General features: G+C 42.1%; 1 protein-coding gene across 4 annotated transcripts in view; it reads left to right on the top strand.

Annotated features, from left to right (window-relative positions):
- uba7 (ubiquitin-like modifier activating enzyme 7) overlaps positions 1–14,173 on the top strand; it is a 289,490-nt gene that overhangs the window by 148,269 nt on the left and 127,048 nt on the right. The window lies entirely within an intron of this gene.

The following is a 14,173-nucleotide window of genomic DNA, read 5'->3' as shown; positions in this document are numbered from 1 at the left end:
AGGTGATCGATCCATCCAACCTGTTCTGAACTCTCTTGATCCAGATGAGACTTGCAGGGTCTGAACAAATACAACATGGGGGACACTGAGTTAGGGGATGCAAACTCAGAAAAGTACAGGCAGTGTGGTTAAGGCTTTGGACTTCAAACCCTGAGGTTGTGGGTTCAAATCCCACTTCTGACACCGTGTGACATGACCTGCCTGCTCTCCAATTGAAAAAAGAGGTGTAACCAATTAGTCATCCTGGATAAAGGCATCGGCCAAATAAGTAAATGTAAAAGGAGCCGGCATTTGTGCTGACCTAATGTTGTCATCATTCAGGTAAACCTAAAATATTATGTTCTACAAACTAGCAAAATTACAAGTTCTTGAATAGAAAATACTATCCATCTTAATAAAAGTGTCTGTGTTTCTGTCTGGTTGCTGTGCCTCTGTTATTCCAACAGATGGTGCATCACAAACATTTTAGTAATAAAATGTATTGCATTTGTCATTTCAACAGACGGTTCATCACAAACATTAACACTGCTTTTACAAATCCCGTACTCAATGTCATATAGCAGAGACATGCATTGTATTTGTAATTCCAACAGATGGCACATCACAAACATTTATAATATTAAAATGCATTGCATTTGTCTTTCCAATAGATGGCACATCACAAACATCAACACTGCTTTTACAAATTCCATACCAAACGTCATGCAAAGACATGCATTTTATCATTCCAACAAACATTTTTAGTAATAAAATGCATTGCATTTGTCATTCTGATAGATGGCATGTCACAAACATTAACACTGCTTTTATAAATTCCAAATGGCTTATAACAGAGGCATGCATTGTATTTCTCATTCTAACAAACTGCACATCAAAAACATTTGTAATATTAAAATGCACTGCATTTGTCATTCCAACAGATGGTGTATGGCAAACATTAACACTGTTTTTACGAATTCCATACCAAATGTCATATAACAAAGACATGCATTTTATCATTCCAACTAAACATTCCGACAAACATCCTTAGTAATAAAATGCATTGCATTTGTCATTCTGATAGATGGCACGTCACAAACAATAACACTGCTTTTATGAATTCCAAATGGCTTATGACAGAAACACGCATTGAATTTCTCATTCCAACAGATGGCACATTGCAAACATTGTTAGTAATAAAATGCATTGCAATTGCAAACAGTGTTAATGTCTCTGATGCGACATCTGTTGGAATGACACATGCAATGTATTTTATTACTTACAATGTTTGCAATGTGCCATTTGTTGGAAAGACAAATGCAGTGTATATATCTATCTTATATATCATTTCGTCTGAGATTCATATAAGGGGCACACAATATTATTATTTAGAGAAGATAGTTTGTGTAAGATACATCTTCTAGATGTCCTGAGACGCATCTTCAGTGATGTTTCTTGGGGTCATGGGGTGTTTCGGGTGGTCTTTCAACATCAGACACCCTCACTCAGGTGACCCAGCGGGGGGTTGATCAGGAGCCGACTTGCATTCCAGTAGCGGCCACTCACAGATCAGCCCTCTCACCTGGTGGCTTTATCTGCTGCTTCACTGACAGATTTAATGGCCCTCCTCCTTGCCTCTCCTGTAATGCCCAGTTGATTGAAGACTTTGCAGAGTAACCGTCCTGTAGACCCCTCTACAGCCCACCTCCAAGGGCTCACAGAGTGGCACTTCGCCCCCAGTACCTGGTACTTTGCGGGTGTCATCTCGTTTGCTTTCTCCATATACGCTCTTCCCAGGGCACTGTGAGCTCCGGCATGATCGGGTTTTTTGTTTAACTTTTTTGTAGCAGGATCTCCTTCAGTATGTGTGTTTAGCATTTAACTGAGTATTCTCAGGTACTTTAAAGTCAACGTTCAAATTTAACGTCACATGCACAGAGAGCATCATGAAATCCTTTATGGCGCACGTCTGCCCAACATGCACCACGTCACCGCTCTCCCGCAGAATTAAATTGCTCCAATATGAAAAAGCAGTAATGACAACCAGGAGGAACATCCGAGGGGCCCCCTCTGTTGGAGGACTTGTATGTGTGTGTGTGTGTCGCTTGTTACTTGCAGCCCCTCACCCCGTGTCTCGTAACAGTTCTTGTTTATTCTCAGCTTTCTGGTTAAGCCGGCATTCCCTTTTTATTACTTACTTAAAGATGAGACCCTTGAACTCTGGTAATTATAGGGTTTCAAATTCCATTATGAATCAATTTTATAAATATCATCGGTGCCACATGGATCTAATAAGAAAGTGAAACGGACATGTTGTGTGACTAGTTAAAAGTGACGTCACATTTCTCTTTTAGGGTCCGATTTGTTTGGGTTAGCGAAACGCTTAGTCATGCGACAAAAATTTGGACCCCTTTTAGTGGGCTCCAGAAAATGATACCTGCACGCTATTGTTCGCTCGTGTCTTCGGGAGGCTTTGATGTGCGCCTACATTCACCTTGAAGCTGTCACTGAATCTCTGTGTCACGTCGGTAGCTTCTTAACGATTGAATTCAAGCTCTGCGCTATGAAGTCATTTCATGACCTGGTTTGAAGTGTGCAGGGCAGGTGACAGTTGAGCTCTGCCGGATTTGGGTTACAGCGCAGTGAAACGTTTCACCGAAGGGCATCTCTACTGCATCCTATTGTTCTTACATATTTATGCAGCCTTTAACTTAATATAAAGGACACACCACAATTATATATACAGTATATGTGTGTGTATGTGTATATATATCTGCATGTATGTATATGTATGTGCATGTATATGTATATATACTTTGTATGTGTGTGTGTGTGTATATATATATCTGTGTATGTATGTGTATATATATATATAATATATATAATATATATATATATATATATGCATGTATGTATATGTATGTGCGTGTATATGTATATATGTGTGTGTGTGTGTGTGTGTGTGTATATACACTCACCTAAAGGATTATTAGGAACACCTGTTCAATTTCTCATTAATGCAATTATCTAATCAACCAATCACATGGCAGTTGCCTCAATGCATTTAGTGGTGTGGTCCTGGTCAAGACAATCTCCTGAACTCCAAACTGAATGTCAGAATGGCAAAGAAAGGTGATTTAAGCAATTTGGAGCGTGGCATGGTTGTTGGTGCCAGACGGGCGGTCTGAGTATTTCACAATCTGCTCAGTTACTGGGATTTTCACGCACAACCATTTCTAGGGTTTACAAAGAATGGTGTGAAAAGAGAAAAACATCCAGTATGCGGCAGTCCTGTGGCGAAAATGCCTTGTTGATGCTAGAGGTCAGAGGAGAATGAATGGGCCGACTGATTCAAGCTGACAGAAGAGCAACTTTGACTGAAATAACCACTCGTTACAACCGAGGTATGCAGCAAAGCATTTGTGAAGCCACAACACGCACAACCTTGAGGCGGATGGGCTACAACAGCAGAAGACCCCACCGGGTACCACTCATCTCCACTACAAATAGGAAAAAGAGGCTACAATTTGCACGAGCTCACCAAAACTGGACAGCTGAAGACTGGAAAAATGTTGCCGGGTCTGATGAGTCTCGATTTCTGTCTTGAGTCAGAATTTGGCGTAAACAGAATGAGAACATGGATCCATCATGCCTTGTTACCACTGTGCAGGCTGGTGGTGGTGGTGGTGTAATGGTGTGGGTGATGTTTTCTTGGCACACTTTAGGCCCCTTAGTACCAACTGGGCATCGTTTAAATGCCACGGGCTACCTGAGCATTGTTTCTGATCACGTCCATCCCTTCATGACCACCATGTACCCATCCTCTGATGGCTACTTCCAGCAGTATAATGCACCATGTCACAAAGCTCGAATCATTTCAAATTGGTTTCTTGAACATGACAATGAGTTCACTGTACTAAAATGGCCCCCACAGTCACCAGATCTCAACCCAATAGAGCATCTTTGGGATGTGGTGGAACGGGAGCTTCGTGCCCTGGATGTGCATCCCACAAATCTCCATCAACTGCAAGATGCTATCCTATTAATATGGGCCAACATTTCTAAAGAATGCTTTGAGCACCTTGTTGAATCAATGCCACGTAGAATGAAGGCAGTTCTGAAGGCGAAAGGGGGTCAAACACCGGATTAGTATGGTGCTCCTAATAATCCTTTAGGTAAGTGTATATCTGTGTATGTGTATATATATATATATATATATATATATTTGCAAGAACGCACAAACTCCATCGGCTTCAAAAGGAGCTCTATTTCCCCCAGTCCACTGGGAGGCAGCAGCTGCATTCTGCTGCTTTACTTCAGGTTCCACCAGATTTGAGTGGCAACTCCTGGGATTTGCTCCTCAGTCAGAGAAGCTTGGAATTGGGATAACAGCAGAGGGAGGGGCACATCTGCCAAGATGGAAGAGGATGGTAGTTATTAGATTGATGGATGGGTAGAAAAGTCACTATATGATAGATAGAACTTTATTTGTATCTGGGGGAAATTTGTCTGTTTACAGAAGCTCAATAAATAAAATTATATTTTAGCAAACCAAAACTCCTCTGAAATATATACCAGATTAGTGGAAGACTGTGCCCCCTGTTGACTTGGGGTGGGATATTTGACAATACAGAACCCTTTTGAATGCCTACTAATCATATATGGTTGACAACATACACATACGCAAACGTTCACAAACATTTCTAAAGATATATTTTATACTTGTGTGTATACTGTGTATATATATATATATATATGTGTGTGTGTGTATACACTGTATAGAATGTATGAACGCACAAACATACACATCCAGACACCTACTTGCTCCTGCCATAATATGCCCCCATGATGGTACGCATCAGATTTTCACGGCTCTAAATTAGTTAAGCTGCAGGAGAATGAAAGGAGACAGGTATTTTGGAACAAATGATGCATCTTCAGTACGGCTGGTTTTTTTGGTTTTTTTTTTAATAATCCACTGCTGAGTTTTGTTATTATATCTTGCTTTGTTCTGTTTTCTTTGTTTTTTTTTTTTTTAATTTTTAGTAAGGACTAGTCAAAGGAAATTATTGGTTAACATGCTTAGCCACTATTTTTTTTTTCTCTAAACTGATATTTCTTTTTAACTATTTTAACTACTGTACCATACCGAGGATCATTGTACTTAATCTGAAGGCTCACTGAGATTTCCAAATGTTTTTTCATTTTTTTTTACTCCATGTTTGCGTAAGCTTTCATCAGAACAGAGGAACTTCACTTGTATTTGACTCTTATCTGGGGTCTGTTTGGGATGTTTTCAGATGATTCCTTCTTTTGGATTGCTTAAAGTCTCATATTAGAATAACACTACATTCAGATCTCATTTAATTAAGACATTTTCTTTTTCAGAATTTAGCTACATTGTTGTGATTTTTAAAAGTAGGCAGCACTTAGTTTACAGTTGGCTGTGAGGCATAAACTTTCCCATCAGCATCAAAGAAGCCACTTGTGTATCTATTTTAAAAGCAGCCCTTCTTGGTGTGCTTTGCTTATATGTGCACATTCCTCCGCTGCAGTGTTTACCGGGGTTTCTGTACAACTGAAAGTGCGGTTAGCAGAAATAGAACTGGTGGCAGCTCCCAGTCTATTGTGTTTCAGGCTTTGCTGACAACTTAGTTTATTATTAGAGAAAATCACTCAGATGTGGGCCAAGTCTCTTACTCCGCTGCTCCACTTTTGAAAAATGTTTTAAAAATATGGGTGGTAATAATAAAGGGTGGTTATTTGTAATTGTAAAGTCTGTAGTGGACACTAATATTGGAATATTGATCAATTAAAAGCTTAAAAAACTCATGATAGGCCATTATAGAAAGCTGTCTGTCTGTCTAAAAAAAGGCAAGTTGGAGGCAACGGAAGAAACCCACTGAAGACGTAAAAGAGGAATAAAGAGACGTGTTTAGGTATCTGTGCATGAAAGAGAAGAGAATATCGCAGATTCAGTAGAAATCTACTGAGGACTCGTTAGAGATTATCCTATCTATCTATCTATCTATCTATCTATCTATCTATCTATCTATCTATCTATCTATCAAATCCTGCCTACTATACTAATATTAAAGTCTATCTATCTATCTATCTATCTATCTATCTATCTATCTATCTATCTATCTATCTATCTATCAAATCTATCTATCTATCTATCTATCTATCTATCTATCTATCTATCTATCTATCTATCTATCTATCTATCAGGGATGCATCATAATCATCCATCCATCCATTTTCCAATCCCACATAACCCAAGCAGGGTCCTGGGGATGCTGGAAGAGCCTGTCACAGCATGCACAGGGGCAAGGAGGGAAGACCCCCTAGATAAGGAGCCATTATGAAAACCGTCCAAGACAACCTGGGTCCCAGGATGGATTCCTGGTGCCATGGGGTTCTACCCATTTGCTACATTTTTCACACACACACACTCACTTATACCCGGCCATTTTAGACTCCCTAATTTAACAGACATATCACTGAGATTTGGAATAAATGGATAAGAACCCCTCACATGTACTGAGAGAACATGCAAACTCAAAGCAGCAGGCAGTGCCGGGGCTGGCTATTCAAGCTGTGCTGTGAGGCAGCAGCCCCCCTAACACATACAGCATGTCCAAGACTGGATTAAAACTCCCACAGACCCCTGGGTGACCTTAGCAGAGAGGTGATCATATTTGTAACAATGCCACGCACGAACACTCGGTCGTTTATTGTTTGATTATTTTGGTGCTCGGACCCCCAATCATTCAATCGAGTGAGGGTTGCCCCACTTGGTCATTTTGGTACGAGGACACTCGATCGTTTCATCAAGTGTGGGATGGGGGAGTGGATTGCTGAAAAAGCCCCTCGCCATCACATATCCAGAATGCCCTGTTGGTAGATCGGCCCCTGAGGGTGTTAATTAAACTCTGTTGGATTAATAAAAAGTTAAAAATGCAGTTATTGCTGTGTGAGGCTGGACAAAGGTTTCTTATAATAACACGGGACATTGTTCATTGTTACCACTTACAATGTCAATTATCGGAAGTGTGTGTGTGTATGGCACAAGGGTGGCGACTTTTCTATTTTGTTTAGACAGGGCCACACCGCCCAGTATGTTAACCCAGCTGCATATCGGCTGGCCGACGGGTGAAAGTTGTCCCAAATGGTCACTCTTACCATTCCTGATTGACATGGTGCGGGTGTCCCCCACTTGTTTTTCTTTCTGCCTTCTTTGTGCCGAGTTTCCCAGCTTTAAAGCCTGAACTCCTGACCGGTGTGTGCAGCTGGTGTGACCTGTCTCTGTGCCAGTCATTCTTATTTTCTCACTCGGCAGGATGAGCCCCCACTTCAAATAGATTAATGAAGCACTTGGCTTCAAAGTTTTGGGAGTAACGTAGCAGTTATCCTCCAAGATAACAAATGCACAGTAGGCCCACTCTCTGCAACTCGTTTTAGCAGTCAAGCAAGCAGTTCTGGAATCGTCTGCTGCATCCCTAGCTTGAACGATTTATATTATTAGACAACGGGAGGTGATGGAGTTGTCCAGGGCTTTGGGGGTCTTTCTTTGCAGCATTGTATAACAGAACACTTTGAAATCAGCAGAACTCGAGGTCATAGGGTGCCAGCTGCAATGGGTGCAAGAAACAAGAAACATGTCAGAATTGGGCCTCAGTTCCGCTCACACTCACACACACACCCTCAGACACGGCCATTTGGAATCACAATTAACTTAACATATCTGTCTTTGGGGGATGTGGAAATCAAATGAGGGAACCTGTGGGACAGACACCACCAGAGGGAGAACATGCAAACTCCAAACAACCAGTGCTGATTGAAGCCCATTTAGAGCCCTAGGCCAGGGGGACATCGGGATGGGACCCCTCTGTGACCATTATTAGACTTAGACAATCTCATCCCCCTCGGTGTCCCTTTAGTTATATAAATGACGTCCATCTCTGTACATACCATATGGTGCATGGAGCATGTGCCCCTTAACTTCCATAAATGGCGTGCAAACGGTATTACTAGACTCAGCCACGGTCATGGTTGGTCATGGCCATGGACTTCCTCGGAGGGTGTTCTTCTGAGTACATACCATGGGACTGGCGGAGTGTATACCAACAGTATTACTAGACTTTGACCATCCTAGTCTTCCTCGGTTTGCCAGAGCGCACACTTTCAGGCACATAGTTGCCGTCCCTCTGTGTATGTAACATGGGATTTACGGAGCGTGTGCCCCTTAGGTTCCATTAATGGCATACAAACAGCATTATTGGACTTCAGCCATTCGTCGTGGTTGGTCGTGGCCATGGTCTTCCTCGGAGTCTGCAGTTGAGTTACATAAATGGTGTCGTTCTGAGTACATACCATGGGATTGATGGAGTGCATACCAACAGTATTACTAGACTTTGACCATCCTAGTCTTCCTCGGTTTGCCAGAGCGCACACTTTCAGGCACATAGTTGCCGTCCCTCTGTGTATGTAACATGGGATTTACAGAGCATGTGCCCCTTAGGTTCCATAAATGGCATGCAAAGAGCATTACTAGATTTCATTCACAGTCGTGGGCGGCACGGTGGCGCAGTGGTAGCGCTGCTGCCTCGCAGTTAGGAGACCTGGGTTCGCTTCCCGGGTCCTCCCTGCGTGGAGTTTGCATGTTCTCCCCATGTCTGCTTGGGTTTCCTCTGGGTGCTCCGGTTTCCTTCCAAAGACATGCAGGTTAGGAGGATTGGCAATTCTAAATTGACCCTAGTGTGTGCTTGGTTTGTTTGTGTGTGCCCTGCGGTGGGTTGGCACCCTGCCCAGGATTGGTTCCTGCCTTGTGCCCTGTGTTGGCTGGAATTGGCTCCAGCAGACCCCTGTGTTCGGATTCAGTGGGTTGGAAAATGAATGGATGGATGAATTCACGGTCGTGGTTGGTCATGGCCATAGTCTTCCTCGGAGGGTGTCCTTCTGAGTACATACCAAGGGATTGGCGGAGTGCATACCAACAGTATTACTAGACTTTGACCATCCTAGTCTTCCTCGGTTCACCAGAGCGCACACTTTCAGACACAGAGTTGGCGTCCCTCTGTGTACATAACATGGGATTTACGGAGCGTGTGCCCATAAATGGCATGCAAACGGTATTAGTAGACTTCAGCCATGGTCGTGGTTGGTCATGGCCAAGGTCTTCCTTGGAGTCTGCAGTTGAGTTACATAAATGGTGTCTACCAAGGGCTTGGTGGAGTGTATGACAACAGTATTACTAGACTTTGACAACACTAAAAACTCACTTAGCCACTAATACACAAGTGAGGCGAGCTTGGATGAGCAGTGAAACATATCCACCTAACAAGAACGAAGTCCAGTTGCCATGACTCAACTACCAGTTGATTGATTGAAGTGCCAGAATCCATGGTTTCTAGGAGCCCAGGCTTTTTACAACTAGTTTTAATATAAAGAACATGCTGCACACATGGTGAATTAGAGACTGTGGCACAGGTAGGAAGGTTAATCCACATACGACATGCATCCATCTTGTAACCTTCTCCTGAAGTTCAGGGTTAGTGCCGGGTACAAGTAGGGGCGCTACTTCATTACTGGTGTCTTAGCTGAAGACTTAACATTTTCTTTTGGGCTATTTTCGTTTTTGTTTTCCTGTTTTATTGGTGACGTTACGATCACCTCCATGTTTTGTGGCTTACTCAGTGTGCTTTATAACCACAGCAGCCGTCCCACCTGCACTTCAGAACAGGTCAGCCATCTGAAGCTAAGCATGTTCAGGCCCGGCCAGTACTTTGGATGGGAGACCAACCAGGGAAAGCTTGGGCTTCTGCTTAAAGAGATGTAGGTGAGGCCAGCAGGGGGTGCTTACCCTGTGGTCTGAATGGGGGTCTCAATACCCCAGTGTGGTGACAGGGACACTGTGCTCTAAAAATGGTGCCATCCTTCAGATGCTGCATCCCCATATTTAACTGTGAAAAGCCTGACAGGCATTGGACTGAAAATACTGAAGAACAGACAATTTGAATAGCAGGGTGTAAGAAGGAAAGCAAAGAACTGGACAATGTCAGTTTGGGATGAAAGTGAAAGCTGCTTTCATGGGTGAGCCTGGCCCTTGTGAGGAATTCCAGAGAAAGTGGCCTCAGCGTGCTGGTTGTAGAGTCAGTCGAGGATGCAGCACAGGGGTCCTTAAATAGCAGGCAAGCCCACTTTAGTTGGTCTCAGCTGTCACTTTCTTTTGGCCCAGGAGCTTATGGGATAAAGGAAAGTTAGACGCATCAGCGGAGATGCGTCACCCGCTCTGCAGACACTGAGGATATGGAAGTGGCTGCAGAAAATAGAACCACACGTGAGTGGAATTGAATCCATGCTACAGTTTGTAGAGTTTAAAATCCTTTTTTTTTTTGGTCTTTTGGATCCCAGTACTACAACACAATTAAAATTGATTCATTTATGTATTATGAAATGAAATCTTAACCCCTGCTCTTTGAGGTCCTGTAATGGACTGGCATCCCAGCTACAGTTTGTGTAGTAAATGAATAAATGAATGAACGTCCTTTCCACAAGAGAAATCCGTGTGACTGTTACATGTAATTGTGGTGTTAGTGCCGTCTCTAAATATAAAAATATTCCATTTGAGATACAATTGGATACGCTTAGAGCTTCCACTGCCTGGTCTGCCCAGTTACATTGGGAAAAAAGCAGCAGCACTGCAAACCAAAAAATGTTCACATTGAATTAAAACAGTGACATCTACACACTTGCAAGTCTTCATAACGACGCATCATTATCACAGTGGAACAATATGAGGAGAAAGAAACATTCATTAGATATCCTCAGTGTTGATGTGGCATGGAGGCCTGCAGAGCGTGAAACAGCATGAAAGGGTGGGTCACATCATGCAGGCCAGTCCTTTGGTTCAACTGACCTAGGGCTCCACATTTATTGTTATTATTACATTTTTATCTTAATTATATTTTTATCTTCATGGTAAGTACTCTCCATCACAGGGCATTTTACAATAGAAAGAAGAGAGCAGAGCAGCACTCAGGTGCCCAAGAATGACTGACATGGTGTGGATCTGCGCTTAACAGCCAAACGCAGAGCAGAATGGTTGAGATTTCTATATAATAAAATGTTATTCTTGCTAGAGTGCTGCGCTGGAGGTCAATTTGTATTGATCTGTTTTACAGTTTTGTATTTAATTGTTCTTTATTTTCAAATATGTGTGACCGTACTGTTAAATGCAAAGAGCACCTATTGTCGTTATCACGTCTCTCTGCCTCTCCACTGCATGAAACGTCTCAGCTGTTAGTACACCCATTTTACGCTTACTGTATTCTTCAGGGAAACAATGGAGGCCTCTCTCGTCAGCACTCTCTGGCAACACCCAAAAACTCCAACATGGCTGCCATCCCAAATTACAAGTACCATGCAACCCAACCCTACAGGTGTCCAAACTGGAACTACACGAGAGGAACAATGGCACCTGTTATACTGGGGTATGAACTGTTCTCCTCAAGCACTCTCCCCAGTCCATTCATTATATTGTTTCTCTGACTGGGAAACGAAATAAGAACCACCATGGCCAGGGGGAACATCCATCTGTGCTGTTCTTCCATAATGGCTTCCTGGCCACATAAGGCACCATATTCATCCCATTCAGACACCAGTCCACCCATCACATCTATCGCAATAGATGGAGTTTAATTTTAGTATAGTAGGCAGGAATGAATAGATAGATGGATACTGTAGATAGATATTAATGTGCGGTATAGTAGGCAGGATTAGATAGATAGATAGATATTAATGTGTGGAATAGTAGGCAGGATTAGATAGATAGATAGATAGATATCTATGTGTGGTATAGTATATTAGATAGATAGATAGATAGATAGATAGATATTAATGTGTGGAATAGTAGGCAGGATTAGATAGATAGATAGATACAGTGGTGTGAAAAACTATTTGCCCCCTTCCTGATTTCTTATTCTTTTGCATGTTTGTCACACAAAATGTTTCTGATCATCAAACACATTTAACCATTAGTCAAATATAACACAAGTAAACACAAAATGCAGTTTTTAAATGATGGTTTTTATTATTTAGGGAGAAAAAAATCCAAACCTACATGGCCCTGTGTGAAAAAGTAATTGCCCCCTAACTGTGGTGTATCACACCTGAGTTCAATTTCCGTAGCCACCCCCAGGCCTGATTACTGCCACACCTGTTTCAATCAAGAAATCACTTAAATAGGAGCTGCCTGACACAGAGAAGTAGACCAAAAGCACCTCAAAAGCTAGACATCATGCCAAGATCCAAAGAAATTCAGGAACAAATGAGAACAGAAGTAATTGAGATCTATCAGTCTGGTAAAGGTTATAAAGCCATTTCTAAAGCTTTGGGACTCCAGCGAACCACAGTGAGAGCCATTATCCACAAATGGCAAAAACATGGAACAGTGGTGAACCTTCCCAGGAGTGGCCGGCCGACCAAAATTACCCCAAGAGCAGAGACAACTCATCCGAGAGGTCACAAAGACCCCAGGACAACGTCTAAAGAACTGCAGGCCTCACTTGCCTCAATTAAGGTCAGTGTTCACGACTCCACCATAAGAAAGAGACTGGGCAAAAACGGCCTGCATGGCAGATTTCCAAAACGCAAACCACTGTTAAGCAAAAAGAACATTAGGGCTCATCTCAATTTTGCTAAGAAACATCTCAATGATTGCCAAGACTTTTGGGAAAATACCTTGTGGACTGATGAGACAAAAGTTGAACTTTTGGAAGGCAAATGTCCCATTACATCTGGCGTAAAAGGAACACAGCATTTCAGAAAAAGAACATCATACCAACAGTAAAATATGGTGGTGGTAGTGTGATGGTCTGGGGTTGTTTTGCTGCTTCAGGACCTGGAAGGCTTGCTGTGATAGATGGAACCATGAATTCTACTGTCTACCAAAAATCCTGAAGGAGAATGTCCGCCATCTGTTCGTCAACTCAAGCTGAAGCGATCTTGGGTGCTGCAACAGGACAATGACCCAAAACACACCAGCAAATCCACCTCTGAATGGCTGAAGAAAAACAAAATGAAGACTTTGGAGTGGCCTAGTCAAAGTCCTGACCTGAATCCAATTGAGATGCTATGGCATGACCTTAAAAAGGCGGTTCATGCTAGAAAACCCTCAAATAAAGCTGAATTACAACAATTCTGCAAAGATGAGTGGGCCAAAATTCCTCCAGAGCGCTGTAAAGACTCATTGCAAGTTATCGCAAACGCTTGATTGCAGTTATTGCTGCTAAGGGTGGCCCAACCAGTTATTAGGTTCAGGGGGCAATTACTTTTTCACACAGGGCCATGTAGGTTTGGATTTTTTCTCCCTAAATAATAAAACCATCATTTAAAAATTGCATTTTGTGTTTACTTGTGTTATATTTGACTAATGGTTAAATGTGTTTGATGATCAGAAACATTTTGTGTGACAAACATGCAAAAGAATAAGAAATTAGGAAGGGGGCAAATAGTTTTTCACGCCACTGTAGATATTAATGTGTGGTATAGTAGGCAGGATTAGACTGATAGATAGAAATTAATGTGTGATAGTATTAGGATATAGATAGATATTAATGTGTGGAATAGTAGGCAGGATAGATAGATAGATAGATAGATAGATAGATAGATAGATACTCCATCACAGGGCGCATTCACTTAGGAAAGGCCCAACTTAACCAAACATGCCCACCATGGTATTTGGTTGGATACCAGATGATTTAGGAAAAAGCCACACAAACCTGGGACAAGTGTATAAATCCCATACGGGCAGACAATTTGCATTTGGATTGCAGCCCATCTTTAAATCATCACCATTAGAAATACAGTACAGCATTAAGCAGTGTGATGAAGTGACTAAATCTCCAAACTCTGGTTTCTGGTTGACTGCAGGACACTGAGCAAGTGACTTGATCTGCCTGAGGTTGAACTCAAATACTTATTATAAACAGTTGTAGTCGATCCTGATCTTGTGAATTGCCTTGGATAGAGGTGACATCTAAATGCCAAATACTTGGGCAGCAGACTGGTCACTTCTGCAAAGTATTCTCTAAATAAGTCAGGAATTGCACAATCCTAGGAGAGTGATGAACACCCATCTCTTACTCGACTGCAGACATCTTGATTTTAGGTGTAAATAACAACACAAGAG

The sequence above is a fragment of the Polypterus senegalus genome, chromosome 12 (genome assembly GCF_016835505.1).
Source record: "Polypterus senegalus isolate Bchr_013 chromosome 12, ASM1683550v1, whole genome shotgun sequence".
Lineage (NCBI taxonomy): Eukaryota > Metazoa > Chordata > Cladistia > Polypteriformes > Polypteridae > Polypterus > Polypterus senegalus.
Note: the sequence above shows the minus strand (reverse complement) of the source record. Positions and strands in the feature narration are given on the sequence as shown.